The following is a 16768-nucleotide window of genomic DNA, read 5'->3' as shown; positions in this document are numbered from 1 at the left end:
CAGGATTATACCCTGTAAATTGAGAATTTTGTCAGGGTGTGAAAATATCTTAGTCGTGATGGGGGCGAATCAATCCAGTTATAAAAGGGTTGAAATAGGGGGATTTCAGTTAGTCCAAGGATCCAAGTATATGAGAACTTATTTGCAGTGTTATGAAAAATTCTGGTGATGTATTCACAATGATAGATGTGCCAAATTGTATTTATAATAAAGATAGAGAATGGTGGAACTGAGTTTTTTCAATATAAAGCTATATGGCATTTGGTAGCACTCAAAATATGTGTTATAAATTTGTGGGTATACTTAGGAATATCAGAAATATAATGAGATAAAAGGGAATATGACAGGGAGTTGGGCATTAAAATCCCAATGAGAAGGTAAGTAAGACAATGTATCTCTGTCCACAATGGAAGTTAGTTGGGACAGTGCCACCAGATGTGGGACAGTTTCCTCAGCCCCACAAAGTCTCCAACACAATGGTGATAAAGAAGGAAACATTTTATGAAATCATTAAGGTACTAAATACCAACGATAATGGGATTTCACTAAACTTGAGGCTAATGGAAGTTTTTGAGATGTTATTTCTAAATGTAATCCAGTCCGCATTCTCCAGATAAGATTTTGCAACCAAAATTTGCTGCAATATATCAAGTGAAGAATAACATTCCAGACCAAAATTCTTCACTGTTTTTATTTTCTTCTCATGCCCCAGAGGAATGCGGAGTGACATATAGTTGTCTTGAAAATTACATGCAAACAATTTGGGGTTGATTCAAAGAGCTGATACACCACATTACCTGTGAGTAACTGACTATAAGCCACACTTATGGTAGCTCCAAACTTGCACCAATTTGTTGTAGCCCCATAATGCTACATAAAAAAGTGATATCGGATTGCTAGGGGTCCAATTTCAACTGCTGAAACTTGTATTACTATACTGTTGCAAGATTAACTTATTCCCTTTTTAAATAATTGAATCAACTTCTCAGAATTAACCCAGTGGATCCCAGTATCTGGTATATATTAATACATTTTTCTTATTCTTCTGGCTAAAAGTCACTGTGAATTTTTAGCTTATTCTCTATATCTTCTTAGGACTGATCACTTGTTTTCAATTTGTAATTTTCTTTCTAGTATTATCTAACACGAGCTGGAAAGCCATGGATGTAGAGTTAGTAAAGTCATAGCTGTTAATTTCCATGTAAGTTTGTGTATTGAGGTAAAATGAAGACAAATGCCTGGTAAATTTTGTCTAATACCACAAAATAACAAATACTAAACACGTCCCTGGGTGGTCTTGAGCTACCAACCTTTCGGTTAACAGCCGAACGCGCTAACCAATTGCGCCACAGAGACATGTGAAAGTGCTTTCTAATGGATATTATCAGTAAGGGAAGATGAACCAGCAGAACTGAACTTAAACTGGTTAAAAGTTTCTAACTTGGATCATTTCTTACAATATCAAAAATATAATGAGATAAAAGGGAATATGACAGGGAGTTGGGCATTAAAATTCCAATGAGAAGGTAAGTAAGACAATGTATCTCTGTCCACAATGGAAGTAAGTTGGGACAGTGCCACCAGATGTGGGACAGTTTCCTCAGCCCCACAAAGTCTCCAACACAATGGTGATAAAGAAGGAAACATTTTATGAAATCATTAAGGTACTAAATACCAACGATAATGGGATTTCACTAAACTTGAGGCTAACGGATGTTTTTGAGATGTTATCTCTAAATGTAATCCAGTCCTCTAGGTGTGAGTGGTGTAAATGCTTTTAACATCGAAGGGGAATTAGCTCAAATGGTATAGTGCTCGCTTAGCATGCGAGAGGTAGTGGGATCGATGCCCGCATTCTCCAGATAATATTTTGGAACCAAAATTTGCTGCAATATATCAAGTGAAGAATAACATTCCTGACCAAAATTCTTCACTGTTTTTATTTTCTTCTGATGCCCCAGAGGAATGCAGAGTTACATATAGTTGTCTTGAAAATGACATGCAAACAATTTGGGGTTGATTCAAAGAGCTGATACACCACATTTAATGTGAGTAACTGACTATAAGCCACACTTATGGTAGCTCCAAACTTGCACCAATTTGTTGTAGCACCATATGCTGTATAAAAAAGTGATATCGGGTTGCTAGTCGTCCAATTTCAACTGCTGTAACTGGTGTTACTATACTGTTGCAAGGTTAACTTACCCCCTTTGTAAATAATTGAATCAACTTCTCAGAATTAACCCGGTGGATCCCAGTATCTGGTATATATTAATACATTTTTTCTTATTCTTCCGGCTAAAAGTCACTGTGAATTTTTAGCTTATTCTCTATATCTTCTTAGGACTGATCACTTGTTTTCAATTTGTAAAGTTATTTCTAGTATTATCTAACACTAGCTGGAAAGCCATGGATGTAGAGTTAGTAAAGTCATAGCTTTTAATTTCCATGTAAGTTTGTGTATTGAGGTAAAATGAAGACAAATGCCAGGTAAATTTCTTCAAATAAAGAATCCTCCTGCCACAGAATAACAAATACTAAACACGTCCCTGGGTGGGCTTGAACCACCAACCTTTCAGTTAACAGCCAAACGCGCTAACCAATTGCTTCACAGAGACACTTGAAAGTGCTTTCTAATGGATATTATCAGTAAGCGAAGATGAACCAGCAGAACTGAACTTAAACTGCTTTAACGTTTCTAACTTGGATCATTTCTTACAAATGGACACTATAATATGAACTTGTGCAAAGTAAGAAATAACAGGATTATACCCTGTAAATTGAGAATTTTGTCAGGGTGTGAAAATATCTTAGTCGTGATGGGGGCGAATCAATCCAGTTATAAAAGGGTTGAAATAGGGGGATTTCAGTTAGTCCAAGGATCCAAGTATATGAGAACTTATTTGCAGTGTTATGAAAAATTCTGGTGATGTATTCACAATGATAGATGTGCCAAATTGTATTTATAATAAAGATAGAGAATGGTGGAACTGAGTTTTTTCAATATAAAGCTATATGGCATTTGGTAGCACTCAAAATATGTGTTATAAATTTGTGGGTATACTTAGGAATATCAGAAATATAATGAGATAAAAGGGAATATGACAGGGAGTTGGGCATTAAAATTCCAATGAGAAGGTAAGTAAGACAATGTATCTCTGTCCACAATGGAAGTTAGTTGGGACAGTGCCACCAGATGTGGGACAGTTTCCTCAGCCCCACAAAGTCTCCAACACAATGGTGATAAAGAAGGAAACATTTTATGAAATCATTAAGGTACTAAATACCAACGATAATGGGATTTCACTAAACTTGAGGCTAATGGAAGTTTTTGAGATGTTATTTCTAAATGTAATCCAGTCCGCATTCTCCAGATAAGATTTTGCAACCAAAATTTGCTGCAATATATCAAGTGAAGAATAACATTCCAGACCAAAATTCTTCACTGTTTTTATTTTCTTCTCATGCCCCAGAGGAATGCGGAGTGACATATAGTTGTCTTGAAAATTACATGCAAACAATTTGGGGTTGATTCAAAGAGCTGATACACCACATTTCTTGTGAGTAACTGAATATAAGCCACACTTATGGTAGCTCCAAACTTGCACCAATTTGTTGTAGCCCCATAATGCTACAAAAAAAAGTGATATCGGATTGCTAGGGGTCCAATTTCAACTGCTGAAACTTGTATTACTATACTGTTGCAAGATTAACTTACTCCCTTTTTAAATAATTGAATCAACTTCTCAGAATTAACCCAGTGGATCCCAGTATCTGGTATATATTAATACATTTTTCTTATTCTTCTGGCTAAAAGTCACTGTGAATTTTTAGCTTATTCTCTATATCTTCTTAGGACTGATCACTTGTTTTCAATTTGTAAAGTTCTTTCTAGTATTATCTAACACTAGCTGGAAAGCCATGGATGTAGAGTTAGTAAAGTCATAGCTGTTAATTTCCATGTAAGTTTGTGTATTGAGGTAAAATGAAGACAAATGCCTGGTAAATTTTGTCTAATACCACAAAATAACAAATACTAAACACGTCCCTGGGTGGTCTTGAGCTACCAACCTTTCGGTTAACAGCCGAACGCGCTAACCAATTGCGCCACAGAGACATGTGAAAGTGCTTCTAATGGATATTATCAGTAAGGGAAGATGAACCAGCAGAACTGAACTTAAACTGCATAAAAGTTTCTAACTTGGATCATTTCTTACAATATCAAAAATATAATGAGATAAAAGGGAATATGACAGGGAGTTGGGCATTAAAATTCCAATGAGAAGGTAAGTAAGACAATGTATCTCTGTCCACAATGGAAGTAAGTTGGGACAGTGCCACCAGATGTGGGACAGTTTCCTCAGCCCCACAAAGTCTCCAACACAATGGTGATAAAGAAGGAAACATTTTATGAAATCATTAAGGTACTAAATACCAACGATAATGGGATTTCACTAAACTTGAGGCTAACGGATGTTTTTGAGATGTTATCTCTAAATGTAATCCAGTCCTCTAGGTGTGAGTGGTGTAAATGCTTTTAACATTGAAGGGGAATTAGCTCAAATGGTATAGTGCTCGCTTAGCATGCGAGAGGTAGTGGGATCGATGCCCGCATTCTCCAGATAATATTTTGGAACCAAAATTTGCTGCAATATATCAAGTGAAGAATAACATTCCTGACCAAAATTCTTCACTGTTTTTATTTTCTTCTGATGCCCCAGAGGAATGCAGAGTTACATATAGTTGTCTTGAAAATTACATGCAAACAATTTGGGGTTGATTCAAAGAGCTGATACACCACATTTAATGTGAGTAACTGACTATAAGCCACACTTATGGTAGCTCCAAACTTGAGGCTAATGGGTTGATTCAAAGAGCTGATACACCACATTTCCTGTGAGTAACTGACTATAAGCCACACTTATTGTAGCTCCAAACTTGCACCAATTTGTTGTAGCCCCATAATGCTACATAAAAAAGTGATATTGGATTGCTAGGGGTCCAATTTCAACTGCTGTAACTTGTGTTACTATACTTTTGCAAGATTAACTTACTCCCTTTTTAAATAATTGAATCAACTTCTCAGAATTAACCCGGTGGATCCCAGTATCTGGTATATATTAATAAATTTTTCTTATTCTTCTGGCTAAAAGTCACTGTGAATTTTTAGCTTATTCTCTATATCTTCTTAGGACTGATCACTTGTTTTCAATTTGTAAAGTTCTTTCTATTATTATCTAACACTAGTTGGAAAGCCATGGATGTAGAGTTAGTAAAGTCATAGCTGTTAATTTCCATGTAAGTTTGTGTATTGAGGTAAAATGAAGACAAATGTCTGGTAAATTTCATCAAATAAAGAATCCTCCTGCCACAGAATAACAAATACTAAACACGTCCCTGGGTGGGCTTGAACCACCAACCTTTCAGTTAACAGCCAAACGCTCTAACCAATTTCGCCACAGAGACACATGAAAGTGCTTTCTAATGGATATTATCAGTAAGCGAAGATGAACCAGCAGAACTGAACTTAAACTGCTTTAAAGTTTGTAACTTGGATCATTTCTTACAAATGGACACTATAATATGAACTTGTGCAAAGTAAGAAATAACAGGATTATACCCTGTAAATTGAGAATTTTGTCAGGGTGTGAAAATATCTTAGTCGTGATGGGGGCGAATCAATCCAGTTATAAAAGGGTTGAAATAGGGGGATTTCAGTTAGTCCAAGGATCCAAGTATATGAGAACTTATTTGCAGTGTTATGAAAAATTCTGGTGATGTATTCACAATGATAGATGTGCCAAATTGTATTTATAATAAAGATAGAGAATGGTGGAACTGAGTTTTTTCAATATAAAGCTATATGGCATTTGGTAGCACTCAAAATATGTGTTATAAATTTGTGGGTATACTTAGGAATATCAGAAATATAATGAGATAAAAGGGAATATGACAGGGAGTTGGGCATTAAAATTCCAATGAGAAGGTAAGTAAGACAATGTATCTCTGTCCACAATGGAAGTTAGTTGGGACAGTGCCACCAGATGTGGGACAGTTTCCTCAGCCCCACAAAGTCTCCAACACAATGGTGATAAAGAAGGAAACATTTTATGAAATCATTAAGGTACTAAATACCAACGATAATGGGATTTCACTAAACTTGAGGCTAATGGAAGTTTTTGAGATGTTATTTCTAAATGTAATCCAGTCCGCATTCTCCAGATAAGATTTTGCAACCAAAATTTGCTGCAATATATCAAGTGAAGAATAACATTCCAGACCAAAATTCTTCACTGTTTTTATTTTCTTCTCATGCCCCAGAGGAATGCGGAGTGACATATAGTTGTCTTGAAAATTACATGCAAACAATTTGGGGTTGATTCAAAGAGCTGATACACCACATTTCCTGTGAGTAACTGACTATAAGCCACACTTATGGTAGCTCCAAACTTGCACCAATTTGTTGTAGCCCCATAATGCTACATAAAAAAGTGATATCGGATTGCTAGGGGTCCAATTTCAACTGCTGAAACTTGTATTACTATACTGTTGCAAGATTAACTTACTCCCTTTTTAAATAATTGAATCAACTTCTCAGAATTAACCCAGTGGATCCCAGTATCTGGTATATATTAATACATTTTTCTTATTCTTCTGGCTAAAAGTCACTGTGAATTTTTAGCTTATTCTCTATATCTTCTTAGGACTGATCACTTGTTTTCAATTTGTAATTTTCTTTCTAGTATTATCTAACACGAGCTGGAAAGCCATGGATGTAGAGTTAGTAAAGTCATAGCTGTTAATTTCCATGTAAGTTTGTGTATTGAGGTAAAATGAAGACAAATGCCTGGTAAATTTTGTCTAATACCACAAAATAACAAATACTAAACACGTCCCTGGGTGGTCTTGAGCTACCAACCTTTCGGTTAACAGCCGAACGCGCTAACCAATTGCGCCACAGAGACATGTGAAAGTGCTTTCTAATGGATATTATCAGTAAGGGAAGATGAACCAGCAGAACTGAACTTAAACTGGTTAAAAGTTTCTAACTTGGATCATTTCTTACAATATCAAAAATATAATGAGATAAAAGGGAATATGACAGGGAGTTGGGCATTAAAATTCCAATGAGAAGGTAAGTAAGACAATGTATCTCTGTCCACAATGGAAGTAAGTTGGGACAGTGCCACCAGATGTGGGACAGTTTCCTCAGCCCCACAAAGTCTCCAACACAATGGTGATAAAGAAGGAAACATTTTATGAAATCATTAAGGTACTAAATACCAACGATAATGGGATTTCACTAAACTTGAGGCTAATGGATGTTTTTGAGATGTTATCTCTAAATGTAATCCAGTCCTCTAGGTGTGAGTGGTGTAAATGCTTTTAACATCGAAGGGGAATTAGCTCAAATGGTATAGTGCTCGCTTAGCATGCGAGAGGTAGTGGGATCGATGCCCGCATTCTCCAGATAATATTTTGGAACCAAAATTTGCTGCAATATATCAAGTGAAGAATAACATTCCTGACCAAAATTCTTCACTGTTTTTATTTTTTTCTGATGCCCCAGAGGAATGCAGAGTTACATATAGTTGTCTTGAAAATTACATGCAAACAATTTGGGGTTGATTCAAAGAGCTGATACACCACATTTAATGTGAGTAACTGACTATAAGCCACACTTATGGTAGCTCCAAACTTGAGGCTAATGGGTTGATTCAAAGAACTGATACACCACATTTCCTGTGAGTAACTGACTATAAGCCACACTTATTGTAGCTCCAAACTTGCACCAATTTGTTGTAGCCCCATAATGCTACATAAAAAAGTGATATTGGATTGCTAGGGGTCCAATTTCAACTGCTGTAACTTGTGTTACTATACTTTTGCAAGATTAACTTACTCCCTTTTTAAATAATTGAATCAACTTCTCAGAATTAACCCGGTGGATCCCAGTATCTGGTATATATTAATAAATTTTTCTTATTCTTCTGGCTAAAAGTCACTGTGAATTTTTAGCTTATTCTCTATATCTTCTTAGGACTGATCACTTGTTTTCAATTTGTAAAGTTCTTTCTATTATTATCTAACACTAGTTGGAAAGCCATGGATGTAGAGTTAGTAAAGTCATAGCTGTTAATTTCCATGTAAGTTTGTGTATTGAGGTAAAATGAAGACAAATGCCAGGTAAATTTCATCAAATAAAGAATCCTCCTGCCACAGAATAACAAATACTAAACACGTCCCTGGGTGGGCTTGAACCACCAACCTTTCAGTTAACAGCCAAACGCGCTAACCAATTTCGCCACAGAGACACGTGAAAGTGCTTTCTAATGGATATTATCAGTAAGCGAAGATGAACCAGCAGAACTGAACTTAAACTGCTTTAAAGTTTGTAACTTGGATAATTTCTTACAAATGGACACTATAATATGAACTTGTGCAAAGTAAGAAATAACAGGATTATACCCTGTAAATTGAGAATTTTGTCAGGGTGTGAAAATATCTTAGTCGTGATGGGGGCGAATCAATCCAGTTATAAAAGGGTTGAAATAGGGGGATTTCAGTTAGTCCAAGGATCCAAGTATATGAGAACTTATTTGCAGTGTTATGAAAAATTCTGGTGATGTATTCACAATGATAGATGTGCCAAATTGTATTTATAATAAAGATAGAGAATGGTGGAACTGAGTTTTTTCAATATAAAGCTATATGGCATTTGGTAGCACTCAAAATATGTGTTATAAATTTGTGGGTATACTTAGGAATATCAGAAATATAATGAGATAAAAGGGAATATGACAGGGAGTTGGGCATTAAAATTCCAATGAGAAGGTAAGTAAGACAATGTATCTCTGTCCACAATGGAAGTTAGTTGGGACAGTGCCACCAGATGTGGGACAGTTTCCTCAGCCCCACAAAGTCTCCAACACAATGGTGATAAAGAAGGAAACATTTTATGAAATCATTAAGGTACTAAATACCAACGATAATGGGATTTCACTAAACTTGAGGCTAATGGAAGTTTTTGAGATGTTATTTCTAAATGTAATCCAGTCCGCATTCTCCAGATAAGATTTTGCAACCAAAATTTGCTGCAATATATCAAGTGAAGAATAACATTCCAGACCAAAATTCTTCACTGTTTTTATTTTCTTCTCATGCCCCAGAGGAATGCGGAGTGACATATAGTTGTCTTGAAAATTACATGCAAACAATTTGGGGTTGATTCAAAGAGCTGATACACCACATTTCTTGTGAGTAACTGACTATAAGCCACACTTATGGTAGCTCCAAACTTGCACCAATTTGTTGTAGCCCCATAATGCTACAAAAAAAAGTGATATCGGATTGCTAGGGGTCCAATTTCAACTGCTGAAACTTGTATTACTATACTGTTGCAAGATTAACTTACTCCCTTTTTAAATAATTGAATCAACTTCTCAGAATTAACCCAGTGGATCCCAGTATCTGGTATATATTAATACATTTTTCTTATTCTTCTGGCTAAAAGTCACTGTGAATTTTTAGCTTATTCTCTATATCTTCTTAGGACTGATCACTTGTTTTCAATTTGTAAAGTTCTTTCTAGTATTATCTAACACTAGCTGGAAAGCCATGGATGTAGAGTTAGTAAAGTCATAGCTGTTAATTTCCATGTAAGTTTGTGTATTGAGGTAAAATGAAGACAAATGCCTGGTAAATTTTGTCTAATACCACAAAATAACAAATACTAAACACGTCCCTGGGTGGTCTTGAGCTACCAACCTTTCGGTTAACAGCCGAACGCGCTAACCAATTGCGCCACAGAGACATGTGAAAGTGCTTCTAATGGATATTATCAGTAAGGGAAGATGAACCAGCAGAACTGAACTTAAACTGCATAAAAGTTTCTAACTTGGATCATTTCTTACAATATCAAAAATATAATGAGATAAAAGGGAATATGACAGGGAGTTGGGCATTAAAATTCCAATGAGAAGGTAAGTAAGACAATGTATCTCTGTCCACAATGGAAGTAAGTTGGGACAGTGCCACCAGATGTGGGACAGTTTCCTCAGCCCCACAAAGTCTCCAACACAATGGTGATAAAGAAGGAAACATTTTATGAAATCATTAAGGTACTAAATACCAACGATAATGGGATTTCACTAAACTTGAGGCTAACGGATGTTTTTGAGATGTTATCTCTAAATGTAATCCAGTCCTCTAGGTGTGAGTGGTGTAAATGCTTTTAACATCGAAGGGGAATTAGCTCAAATGGTATAGTGCTCGCTTAGCATGCGAGAGGTAGTTGGATCGATGCCCGCATTCTCCAGATAATATTTTGGAACCAAAATTTGCTGCAATATATCAAGTGAAGAATAACATTCCTGACCAAAATTCTTCACTGTTTTTATTTTCTTCTGATGCCCCAGAGGAATGCAGAGTTACATATAGTTGTCTTGAAAATTACATGCAAACAATTTGGGGTTGATTCAAAGAGCTGATACACCACATTTAATGTGAGTAACTGACTATAAGCCACACTTATGGTAGCTCCAAACTTGAGGCTAATGGGTTGATTCAAAGAGCTGATACACCACATTTCCTGTGAGTAACTGACTATAAGCCACACTTATTGTAGCTCCAAACTTGCACCAATTTGTTGTAGCCCCATAATGCTACATAAAAAAGTGATATTGGATTGCTAGGGGTCCAATTTCAACTGCTGTAACTTGTGTTACTATACTGTTGCAAGATTAACTTACTCCCTTTTTAAATAATTGAATCAACTTCTCAGAATTAACCCGGTGGATCCCAGTATCTGGTATATATTAATAAATTTTTCTTATTCTTCTGGCTAAAAGTCACTGTGAATTTTTAGCTTATTCTCTATATCTTCTTAGGACTGATCACTTGTTTTCAATTTGTAAAGTTCTTTCTATTATTATCTAACACTAGTTGGAAAGCCATGGATGTAGAGTTAGTAAAGTCATAGCTGTTAATTTCCATGTAAGTTTGTGTATTGAGGTAAAATGAAGACAAATGTCTGGTAAATTTCATCAAATAAAGAATCCTCCTGCCACAGAATAACAAATACTAAACACATCCCTGGGTGGGCTTGAACCACCAACCTTTCAGTTAACAGCCAAACGCTCTAACCAATTTCGCCACAGAGACACGTGAAAGTGCTTTCTAATGGATATTATCAGTAAGCGAAGATGAACCAGCAGAACTGAACTTAAACTGCTTTAAAGTTTGTAACTTGGATCATTTCTTACAAATGGACACTATAATATGAACTTGTGCAAAGTAAGAAATAACAGGATTATACCCTGTAAATTGAGAATTTTGTCAGGGTGTGAAAATATCTTAGTCGTGATGGGGGCGAATCAATCCAGTTATAAAAGGGTTGAAATAGGGGGATTTCAGTTAGTCCAAGGATCCAAGTATATGAGAACTTATTTGCAGTGTTATGAAAAATTCTGGTGATGTATTCACAATGATAGATGTGCCAAATTGTATTTATAATAAAGATAGAGAATGGTGGAACTGAGTTTTTTCAATATAAAGCTATATGGCATTTGGTAGCACTCAAAATATGTGTTATAAATTTGTGGGTATACTTAGGAATATCAGAAATATAATGAGATAAAAGGGAATATGACAGGGAGTTGGGCATTAAAATTCCAATGAGAAGGTAAGTAAGACAATGTATCTCTGTCCACAATGGAAGTTAGTTGGGACAGTGCCACCAGATGTGGGACAGTTTCCTCAGCCCCACAAAGTCTCCAACACAATGGTGATAAAGAAGGAAACATTTTATGAAATCATTAAGGTACTAAATACCAACGATAATGGGATTTCACTAAACTTGAGGCTAATGGAAGTTTTTGAGATGTTATTTCTAAATGTAATCCAGTCCGCATTCTCCAGATAAGATTTTGCAACCAAAATTTGCTGCAATATATCAAGTGAAGAATAACATTCCAGACCAAAATTCTTCACTGTTTTTATTTTCTTCTCATGCCCCAGAGGAATGCGGAGTGACATATAGTTGTCTTGAAAATTACATGCAAACAATTTGGGGTTGATTCAAAGAGCTGATACACCACATTACCTGTGAGTAACTGACTATAAGCCACACTTATGGTAGCTCCAAACTTGCACCAATTTGTTGTAGCCCCATAATGCTACATAAAAAAGTGATATCGGATTGCTAGGGGTCCAATTTCAACTGCTGAAACTTGTATTACTATACTGTTGCAAGATTAACTTACTCCCTTTTTAAATAATTGAATCAACTTCTCAGAATTAACCCAGTGGATCCCAGTATCTGGTATATATTAATACATTTTTCTTATTCTTCTGGCTAAAAGTCACTGTGAATTTTTAGCTTATTCTCTATATCTTCTTAGGACTGATCACTTGTTTTCAATTTGTAATTTTCTTTCTAGTATTATCTAACACGAGCTGGAAAGCCATGGATGTAGAGTTAGTAAAGTCATAGCTGTTAATTTCCATGTAAGTTTGTGTATTGAGGTAAAATGAAGACAAATGCCTGGTAAATTTTGTCTAATACCACAAAATAACAAATACTAAACACGTCCCTGGGTGGTCTTGAGCTACCAACCTTTCGGTTAACAGCCGAACGCGCTAACCAATTGCGCCACAGAGACATGTGAAAGTGCTTTCTAATGGATATTATCAGTAAGGGAAGATGAACCAGCAGAACTGAACTTAAACTGGTTAAAAGTTTCTAACTTGGATCATTTCTTACAATATCAAAAATATAATGAGATAAAAGGGAATATGACAGGGAGTTGGGCATTAAAATTCCAATGAGAAGGTAAGTAAGACAATGTATCTCTGTCCACAATGGAAGTAAGTTGGGACAGTGCCACCAGATGTGGGACAGTTTCCTCAGCCCCACAAAGTCTCCAACACAATGGTGATAAAGAAGGAAACATTTTATGAAATCATTAAGGTACTAAATACCAACGATAATGGGATTTCACTAAACTTGAGGCTAACGGATGTTTTTGAGATGTTGTCTCTAAATGTAATCCAGTCCTCTTGGTGTGAGTGGTGTAAATGCTTTTAACATCGAAGGGGAATTAGCTCAAATGGTATAGTGCTCGCTTAGCATGCGAGAGGTAGTGGGATCGATGCCCGCATTCTCCAGATAATATTTTGGAACCAAAATTTGTTGCAATATATCAAGTGAAGAATAACATTCCTGACCAAAATTCTTCACTGTTTTTATTTTCTTCTGATGCCCCAGAGGAATGCAGAGTTACATATAGTTGTCTTGAAAATTACATGCAAACAATTTGGGGTTGATTCAAAGAGCTGATACACCACATTTAATGTGAGTAACTGACTATAAGCCACACTTATGGTAGCTCCAAACTTGCACCAATTTGTTGTAGCACCATATGCTGTATAAAAAAGTGATATCGGGTTGCTAGTCGTCCAATTTCAACTGCTGTAACTGGTGTTACTATACTGTTGCAAGGTTAACTTACCCCCTTTGTAAATAATTGAATCAACTTCTCAGAATTAACCCGGTGGATCCCAGTATCTGGTATATATTAATACATTTTTTCTTATTCTTCTGGCTAAAAGTCACTGTGAATTTTTAGCTTATTCTCTATATCTTCTTAGGACTGATCACTTGTTTTCAATTTGTAAAGTTCTTTCTATTATTATCTAACACTAGTTGGAAAGCCATGGATGTAGAGTTAGTAAAGTCATAGCTGTTAATTTCCATGTAAGTTTGTGTATTGAGGTAAAATGAAGACAAATGCCAGGTAAATTTCTTCAAATAAAGAATCCTCCTGCCACAGAATAACAAATACTAAACACGTCCCTGGGTGGGCTTGAACCACCAACCTTTCAGTTAACAGCCAAACGCGCTAACCAATTGCGCCACAGAGACACGTGAAAGTGCTTTCTAATGGATATTATCAGTAAGCGAAGATGAACCAGCAGAACTGAACTTAAACTGCTTAAAAGTTTCTAACTTGGATCATTTCTTACAAATGGACACTATAATATGAACTTGTGCAAAGTAAGAAATAACAGGATTATACCCTGTAAATTGAGAATTTTGTCAGGGTGTGAAAATATCTTAGTCGTGATGGGGGCGAATCAATCCAGTTATAAAAGGGTTGAAATAGGGGGATTTCAGTTAGTCCAAGGATCCAAGTATATGAGAACTTATTTGCAGTGTTATGAAAAATTCTGGTGATGTATTCACAATGATAGATGTGCCAAATTGTTTTTATAATAAAGATAGAGAATGGTGGAACTGAGTTTTTTCAATATAAAGCTATATGGCATTTGGTAGCACTCAAAATATGTGTTATAAATTTGTGGGTATACTTAGGAATATCAGAAATATAATGAGATAAAAGGGAATATGACAGGGAGTTGGGCATTAAAATTCCAATGAGAAGGTAAGTAAGACAATGTATCTCTGTCCACAATGGAAGTTAGTTGGGACAGTGCCACCAGATGTGGGACAGTTTCCTCAGCCCCACAAAGTCTCCAACACAATGGTGATAAAGAAGGAAACATTTTATGAAATCATTAAGGTACTAAATACCAACGATAATGGGATTTCACTAAACTTGAGGCTAATGGAAGTTTTTGAGATGTTATTTCTAAATGTAATCCAGTCCGCATTCTCCAGATAAGATTTTGCAACCAAAATTTGCAGCAATATATCAAGTGAAGAATAACATTCCAGACCAAAATTCTTCACTGTTTTTATTTTCTTCTGATGCCCCAGAGGAATGTGGAGTGACATATAGTTGTCTTGAAAATTGCATGCAAACAATTTGGGGTTGATTCAAAGAGCTGATACACCACATTTCCTGTGAGTAACTGACTATAAGCCACACTTATGGTAGCTCCAAACTTGCACCAATTTGTTGTAGCCCCATAATGCTACATAAAAAAGTGATATCGGATTGCTAGGGGTCCAATTTCAACTGCTGAAACTTGTATTACTATACTGTTGCAAGATTAACTTACTCCCTTTTTAAATAATTGAATCAACTTCTCAGAATTAACCCAGTGGATCCCAGTATCTGGTATATATTAATACATTTTTCTTATTCTTCTGGCTAAAAGTCACTGTGAATTTTTAGCTTATTCTCTATATCTTCTTAGGACTGTTCACTTATTTTCAATTTGTAAAGTTCTTTCTAGTATTATCTAACACTAGCTGGAAAGCCATGGATGTAGAGTTAGTAAAGTCATAGCTGTTAATTTCCATGTAAGTTTGTGTATTGAGGTAAAATGAAGACAAATGCCAGGTAAATTTTGTCTAATACCACAAAATAACAAATACTAAACACGTCCCTGGGTGGTCTTGAACTACCAACCTTTCGGTTAACAGCCAAACGCGCTAACCAATTGCGCCACAGAGACACGTGAAAGTGCTTTCTAATGGATATTATCAGTAAGGGAAGATGAACCAGCAGAACTGAACTTAAACTGGATAAAAGTTTCTAACTTGGATCATCTCTTACAATATCAAAAATATAATGAGATAAAAGGGAATATGACAGGGAGTTGGGCATTAAAATTCCAATGAGAAGGTAAGTAAGACAATGTATCTCTGTCCACAATGGAAGTAAGTTGGGACAGTGCCACCTGATGTGGGACAGTTTCCTCAGCCCCACATAGTCTCCAACACAATGGTGATAAAGAAGGAAACATTTTATGAAATCATTAAGGTACTAAATACCAACGATAATGGGATTTCACTAAACTTGAGGCTAACGGATGTTTTTGAGATGTTATCTCTAAATGTAATCCAGTCCTCTTGGTGTGAGTGGTGTAAATGCTTTTAACATCGAAGGGGAATTAGCTCAAAAGGTATAGTGCTTGCTTAGCATGCGAGAGGTAGTGGGATCGATGCCCGCATTCTCCAGACAATATTTTGGAACCAAAATTTGCTGCAATATATCAAGTGAAGAATAACATTCCTGACCAAAATTCTTCACTGTTTTTATTGTCTTCTGATGCCCCAGAGGAATGCAGAGTTACATATAGTTGTCTTGAAAATTACATGCAAACAATTTGGGGTTGATTCAAAGAGCTGATACACCACATTTAATGTGAGTAACTGACTATAAGCCACACTTATGGTAGCTCCAAACTTGCACCAATTTGTTGTAGCACCATATGCTGTATAAAAAAGTGATATCGGGTTGCTAGTCGTCCAATTTCAACTGCTGTAACTGGTGTTACTAAACTGTTGCAAGGTTAACTTACCCCCTTAGTAAATAATTGAATCAACTTCTCAGAATTAACCCGGTGGATCCCAGTATCTGGTATATATTAATAATTTTTTTCTTATTCTTCTGGCTAAAAGTCACTGTGAATTTTTAGCTTATTCTCTATATCTTCTTAGGACTGATCACTTGTTTTCAATTTGTAAAGTTCTTTCTATTATTATCTAACACTAGTTGGAAAGCCATGGATGTAGAGTTAGTAAAGTCATAGCTGTTAATTTCCATGTAAGTTTGTGTATTGAGGTAAAATGAAGACAAATGCCAGGTAAATTTCTTCAAATAAAGAATCCTCCTGCCACAGAATAACAAATACTAAACACGTCCCTGGGTGGGCTTGAACCACCAACCTTTCAGTTAACAGCCAAACGCGCTAACCAATTGCGCCACAGAGACACGTGAAAGTGCTTTCTAATGGATATTATCAGTAAGCGAAGATGAACCAGCAGAACTGAACTTAAACTGCTTAAAAGTTTCTA

General features: G+C 36.0%; 2 non-coding genes across 2 annotated transcripts; both read right to left on the bottom strand.

Annotated features, from left to right (window-relative positions):
• Positions 1–13850: 13850 nt before the first annotated feature.
• Positions 13851–13924, bottom strand: TRNAN-GUU (transfer RNA asparagine (anticodon GUU)). Its single transcript has one exon. It is a non-coding gene; the product is annotated as a tRNA-Asn (tRNA).
• A 2687-nt stretch (positions 13925–16611) lies between these two features.
• On the bottom strand, positions 16612–16685 carry TRNAN-GUU (transfer RNA asparagine (anticodon GUU)). Its single transcript has one exon. It is a non-coding gene; the product is annotated as a tRNA-Asn (tRNA).
• Between the last annotated feature and the right edge of the window lie 83 nt (positions 16686–16768).

Source organism: Taudactylus pleione, unplaced genomic scaffold (assembly GCF_031769625.1).
Source record: "Taudactylus pleione unplaced genomic scaffold, aTauple2 ptg000174l, whole genome shotgun sequence".
NCBI classification, from domain to species: domain Eukaryota; kingdom Metazoa; phylum Chordata; class Amphibia; order Anura; family Myobatrachidae; genus Taudactylus; species Taudactylus pleione.
The sequence above is the reverse complement of the archived record's forward strand: the minus strand, read 5'-3'. Positions and strand labels throughout refer to the sequence as shown.